The sequence below is a fragment of the Engraulis encrasicolus genome, chromosome 21 (genome assembly GCF_034702125.1).
Source record: "Engraulis encrasicolus isolate BLACKSEA-1 chromosome 21, IST_EnEncr_1.0, whole genome shotgun sequence".
NCBI lineage: Eukaryota > Metazoa > Chordata > Actinopteri > Clupeiformes > Engraulidae > Engraulis > Engraulis encrasicolus.
The window spans coordinates 9,979,204-9,986,120 of NC_085877.1; the positions used below are offsets into that span (position 1 = coordinate 9,979,204).

Consider the following 6,917-nt stretch of genomic DNA (forward strand, 5'->3'; position numbering starts at 1 on the left):
CTGGATAGGTTAGGACCACTGCTTTCTTCCCCTGGTTGGCGGTCATCCCTCATGTCTTGCAGTTCAATGTTCTCAGACATTTCTACTTTAACTCTTTATTTTGGAGTATAGTGGCTGTAACTGATTCTGGACGAGGCTGCCTGAGACTGTCAAGGCCCAGATCTGTAGCGTGCCTTTTCACAGCTTAAAACCGTTCAACAGGAAGTGTGAAACAGGGTGTGAAACATGTTTTTCCATCTTACGTACACTATATCAAAGTTCAAAAAAAGTTCAAAGTACTTTATTTGCCATTTGTGCATAAATTAGTAGTCCAAGCACATAGGAACTCTTGTGCAGGCCCTCTGAGTCAATAAATAGAATTAAATAGAAAAATAGGAAGACAAAATACATTAAAAAGTGATAAAAATCAAAGAGATCTAAAGAATAATTAAAAAAAGGTGGATCAAATGTTCTGTTTTGCCATCAGTCTCACTGTTGCTGGGATAGAAACTGTTGAAAAACCTTGCTTTTCTGGTAGGAATGCTGTCCGCTCTACTGTGTCTCAGTTTGTATGTCCAGTTCTTGTGTTTGAGCAGAGAGTTAGCTGGATGGAGTGGGTCTTTAATGATTCTCTCTGCTCTCCTGTGGCTGCGCTGTACATATATGGAGTCCATGGAGGGAAGTGCTGTGCCTATAATCCTCTCTACAGTCTTGATTATTCGTTGCAAAGACTTCCTTTCAGCCTGAGTGATGTTGCCATACCAGACAGTGATGCCTGTTGTGAGGATGCTCTACAAGTCCTCTGTAGGCCTGGGTAAGAGGGCGGTAATTCAGTCCAGCCTTCCTAAGCATCCTAATAAAGTACAGCCTTTGCTGGGCTTTTTTCACGATGGATGTTGTGTTCAGACTCCAGCTCAGGTCTGATGTTACTTGCATGCCTAGGAATTTATGACTTTCAGCCCTCACCACCTCTGTCCCTTTAATGTGCAGAGGCTGTAGGTGAGGAGGATGTTTTCTAAAGTCCACTATAATTTCCCTCGTCTTGTCTGTGTTGAGGATGAGGTTGTTTGTCTCCCCATAGTCAATGATGTAGTTTACAACAGACCTGTATCCTGACTCGTCCCCTTCTTTAATGAGCCCCAGGATGGTAGTGTCATCAGCATATTTGATGATGATGGTGTTGTCATGGCTTGAGAGAAGGTCATGGGTATACAGTGTGAAGAGTTTAGGACTGAGGCAGCATCCTTGTGGAGATCCCGTACTGACTGTGATCACTGCATAAGTATAGCAATTATTTGCCGTACTGAATGTTTATACCATTTTACATAGCCTACACTTATCTGCCCACAGGCAATTAAACACATCCATTATTTACCTTGGTGAATGTATGTCGCATTTTATTATTAATTTCAACGAGGCCTTCTGTCTGTATTGACTCAGGTTCCATTGGCATTAACGAGCCCCCTCCCCCACTGATGAGGACAGATAAACTTCATGTGAAAAGCAGCTACTGCCTTGTGGTTTGCACAAAACTGCCATAAGACCATATAAGTGCAACATTGCAGTCTGTGTACCTTGGTGTTTTATAAATGTTGCATAAAGCCTTCTGTCTGTATTGACTCGTCCCCCTCCCCCACTGAGGAAAGACGTAGTTCGTGCAGCAACTGGCATTGTGGTTTGCAAAAGACTGCCATCAGATCATATAAGACAACATTGCAGTAGTCTGTGAACCTTGGTGCTCGTATTCTTTGCATTGGGTATATGGATGCACAATAATTAGCCTAGTAGGCCTACTGTGATTGAGGCAGGATTTACACTTGTTTACAAATGTTGCATAAAGGTGTTCTTTCTACACACCACCTACACACAAAATTCAAATATACTCCATATACTTCACAAATACAGTGTTATGTGTGTTGTACATGTTGTATATTTCTATCCAGATGTAATTTGTATGAGCAGATGCTATGTTGCTGTCCACCACTAGACTGTTTTCTTCTTGGGCTGTAGGGTTCCTGGGGGTTGTGGGTATACTCTGAATATATCGGCGGAGAGTGTGTGGCGGAATCTTCCTGGTCTTACCATCCTCTCATGCTAAATTAGTAGGAGGGGATAGTAAAGACATTCTATGGCGAAGTGGTCAGAGCTCACACTTGGGACCCTGGAGGCCTGGGTTTGAATCTGGGTGGGGCAACTCCCATCTCCTGCACTTCACTGTGGAGGAGGGAAGCTGTGATGATGAGTAATGGTAAATGGTAAATGGACTGCATTTATTTAGCGCTTTAACTCTTTTGAGCACTTTACATTGTAGGACTCACATTCACCCATTCATACTCTCATTCACACACCAGTGGCAGTGGCTGCCACGCAGGGTACCACCCTGCCACCAGAAGCAACTTGGGGTGAAGTATCTTGCTCAAGTATCTTGCTCGATGGGGTCAGGCAGAGCGGGGCTCGAACCTGCACCTCTACCTCTACCACCTGAGCCACCATCATAGGATCCTGATGTGGGCGACAGAAAAAAAACACATGGCATGAATGGTGGACGCTGAGCATTATTTAGAAAATAAAATAAAGATTTTATGTTCAATAACATGAATGATCTCTTTCCCAGATATTACAGTGCTTCGTCTTCATACACCTTCAGTCTATCAACTGAATAAAATGACATATGCCATCTATTAGACTATTAGCTTTTCTTGGGCCTAATGTATCTTCTATCTCGAAGTAGTGTGTCTTCCTTACTGAAATTGTGGTCAGAAGAGGAAATCCCCTCTAGCACTGCTGCCTGACACGAGTGGGGTGGATGATGTTAACTGACATCCTCTCGAGTGTGGTTCAACCAAAGGCACCTAGCAGGATGTCCGCGTTAACATCATCCTGACAACGAGGGTCATATTGCTTTCATACAATGCTTATTAGCTTTCTTCACTACAAATAATTTTCACCACTTCGCAAAATGTTTTTCTTGACCTTCAGTCATCGAAGTGTGCATGCTGTATATACAGTATAGTACCATTAGTATAAGGCCTGACCTAATGAACCCTAATGAACCCTTTACGACTACGAGTACGCTACCTAACATGGGTGGGGTGGCTGATGTTAACTGACATCCTCTTGAGTGTGGTTTGGCCAAAGGCACCGGGGAGAATGTCCGTATTTATACGAGGATCATATTGCTTTTATACAATGCTTATTAGCTTTCTTAACTACTGATCATTTTCACCACTTCACAAAATGTTTTTCTTGGCCTTAAGTCATCGAAGTGTGCATGCTGGATACTCATAATCCCCCAACCATTAGTATAGGGCCTGACCTTATTAGCCCTTTGAGGATTTGACTCCTGGCGAGGGTTTGTGACATCATAGTAAGAACTCAACACTTTTCCATAGTTCTATTCAATAGGCCTATGTAATGGCACTCCTCAAGGGTTAAACTGAAATAGATGCAGGCCGCCCATATCACAGGGATTTTGATGAAATGTACCATATGAGAATGTTGGGTAACACTTTCTATGAAGCCCATATCTATAGCGCATTATAAGCGCATTTATAGCAAATTATAATGCACATTATAATTACTTACAAAGCATTACGACTACACCGATGATGTTTCATGATGCTTTATGTTAACAGTAATGCATAACCATGAATGTAGCTTATAATACTTTATAAATCCAAGGGTATTATGAATGCTCATGACTGGATATAAACTACAGGCTGCCTGATGGGGCTTATAGTACACTATGATGCATTATAGATGTGCATTATACAGTGCATTATAGATGCATCCATATGAACTTCACTTTACTTAGAGCACACATTGACGACTTATGATCTCACATAAAACATTATATCATCATATGAGCCCTTATGACAGTTTATCATCCAGGTCTGTGCATAGAGGGGTTTAGGTACTCATAATGTACTATAAGCCCCATCAGGCAGCCTGTAGTTTATAGCCAGTCATGAGCACTCATGACACCCTTGGATTTATAAAGCATTTTAAGCTAGATTCATAGTTATTCATAACTGTTAATATAAAGCATCATGAAGCATTATGAGTGTAGTTATAATAAGTTGTGAGTAATTATAATGTGCGTTATAATTTGTTATAAATGCGCTTATAATGTTGGCTTTAAGTAAAGTGTTACCGAATGTTGTGCCATTTTAGTTAGGCTATTCATGGGTAACAGCCACATGAGTTTTTGTTGTTGCCGATGTCTTGTGGATTTGTAGTGTTCATTGCATGCATAATGGCTAATCAGCTGATTGCTCTTCTGAACACTGCAGAAAAGCAAGGGCAGGCTATTTAAACAAAATCAGCATTTTGGGTTTTGATCCATATGGAATAGCATGGTGATCACTGACAACACTTACTGCCCTTGAGTTACCAAATAATGTAGCCTATTTGGTGATATTTACACATATCTGGTCCACATATAATCATAAGGGATAAGTGCCTTTAACCCTATCCAGACCGGGGGGGGGGGGCTAAAAGTGCCCGCACCAACTTTGATGTCGTATAACTCTTGAATGACTAAAGCTATGACTACAAAACTTTGTGACTTTTCCTAAAATGAAGTTGGCTAAAGTGTGATACCAAAAGATTAGGTTTATCCTTTTTGTTGTTGCCATGGCAACGGTTTTCTGACAGGTACTGACCAAAAATCACTGATCTAAGTCTCATCATCATCACTTTTCATATTTTTTTACATTTTCATTAGCATCAGACACCCTTGTGAACATTTGAAGTGGTCTGAAGCACATAATAACCAAAATTGATGTGCATTACCCATGTTAAATGGGAAATACATTAAGGTGACATTTTGGGCAATAAAATCAGGAAATGACGTCATAATTATGTCATAATATCCAATAATGACACCAAACTGATGTCATTAATAGATCTTTGGCTGAAGATCATCCCCTCCAAGTTTGGTGGTCATACGCCATTCGGTTCCTAAGTTATGAGGGGGGGGGGGTCAAAAGAGCCCCCCCCCCCGGTCCCAGGTATGCCAAGGGTCTGGATAGGGTTAAAGGTACTTCAGCCACTTTGTCCTGCACCCCTCTGATCTTAAGACCAACTCCCAAACCATTTTACCTCGACTGCCCCATAGTGCCATGTTTTCCACCAAGTTGAATTGATGTCTATGGATGGCTAGATGTCATCACTCTGTCAGTAATTGTGTTTCCTCTGATGAACTCTAGGGGGTGCTGTTCCCTCATGGTTATGAATACAGTTCAACATGAGGATGTTTAGTGGGAACGTAAAATAAAATTCATTAAACTAATAGCATCCAGTCCAATAATGATTCTTCTCAAAATACTAAATTCGTCCACGCAAGTTCAATTTGTCACTTACCAAACACACTGTAAAATCCAGCCATCCCTTTAACACAACAAAATGTCTGTTCCAACGTATTCCCTGTACTAAACGTGTGTGTGTGTGTGTGTGTGTGTGTGTGTGTGTGTGTGTGTGTGTGTGTGTGTGTGTGTGTGTGTGTGTGTGTGTGTGTGTGTGTGTGTGTGTGTGTGTGTGTGTGTGTGTGTGTGTGTGTGTGTGTGTGTGTGTGTGTGTGTGTGTGTGTGTGTGTGTGTTTGTGTGTGTGTGTGCATGCGTGTGTGTGCATGCGTGTGTGTGTGCGTGCATGCATAAATGTGTGTATTACTGTAAGCTCTCTCTCTCTCTCTCTCTCTCTCTCTCTCTCTCTCTCTCTCTCTCTCTCTCTCTCTCTCTCTCTCTCTCTCTCTCTCTCTCTCTCTCTCTCTCTCTCTCTCTCTCTCTCCATGACTACCCCTCTCTATCTCCACCCTCCCCCTCCTCACTCCTCCCTCCCTCTGTATGTTTACACGCACTCCACACCCTCTCTCTCCCCTCTCCCCTCCTCCCTCTCTTTCCCCTCCTCCCTCTTTCTCTCCCAGCCCCTCCTCTGTCTCCCCTCCCTGTGTGTGTGTGTGTGTGTGTGTGTGTGTGTGTGTGTGTGTGTGTGTGTGTGTGTGTGTGTGTGTGTGTGTGTGTGTGTGTGGGAGTGGAGGGTCTGTTATTAGAGGAGCAGTTTGGCTCAGAACACGAAAGGAGAAGGAAGACAAGAGAGAGACAGAGAGAGAACGATAGAAGGAGAAAGAGACACAGAAAGAGAGATAGTGTACAGGAGAAGAAGAGACATACAGAGAGAACGAGAGGGATAGAGAGAGGGCAGAGGGAAATAGAGGGAAGAAATCACCTGAAAAAAAGACAAAGAATAGAAAAGTAAGAGAGGAGGAGGAAGAGAAGAGAGAGAGAGAGAGAGAGAGAGAGAAGACAAAACAGCTGTGAATTAAGAGGAAACAGCCACTTATCAGCTTACAAGGTAAGAGCTGTACTTTGTGTATGTGTGTGTGTGTATGCATCTGCGCGCACGTGTGTGTGTGTGTGTGTGTGTGTGTGTGTGTGTGTGTGTGTGTGTGTGTGTGTGTGTGTGTGTGTGTGTGTGTGTGTGTGTGTGTGTGTGTGTGTGTGTGTGTGTGTGTGTGTGTGTGTGCACATACACCTGTGTGCACTGTGCATTCATGAATTCATGAATTTCAAGTTGAAGTTGTAGTGGTGTGTTGGTGTTGGTGTTGGTGTGTTGTCATGGAGTTTTATGTTCATGGGCGTGGGGTAATGCCTGAAAACTTCATTTTGTGAGTCACTGATGTCATGAAATATTCAAGTTTAGGTTAAACTTTCTTTATAAGTGTCCACCAAGAACAAATTTGTCTGAGAGACTGAGAGGTTCCAGAACTAAACACATATAAGAGGACAACACCAGCAAACAAAATAGACAAAAGCTAAATGTAAGGTTGAATTGGTTTGTCATAATGAAGTTATAAGTTCAAGTTGAAATCGTGTGCTTAAAAGGCTCATCTGTGAATTATAGAGGTCATGTACTGTTAGTTGTAATTTAGTTAAATTAC

At 42.2% G+C, this 6,917-nt stretch overlaps 1 protein-coding gene across 1 annotated transcript in view; it reads left to right on the plus strand.

The window, feature by feature from the left end:
- The first annotated feature begins 6,262 nt into the window (after positions 1 to 6,262).
- The window catches only part of frem1a (Fras1 related extracellular matrix 1a), a 57,771-nt gene continuing 57,116 nt past the window's right edge, over positions 6,263 to 6,917 (plus strand). Inside the window, exon 1 of the mRNA XM_063187648.1 lies at positions 6,263 to 6,331. The gene's annotated coding sequence lies outside the window, so the exon portion shown is untranslated. The remainder of the gene's footprint in view (positions 6,332 to 6,917) is intronic.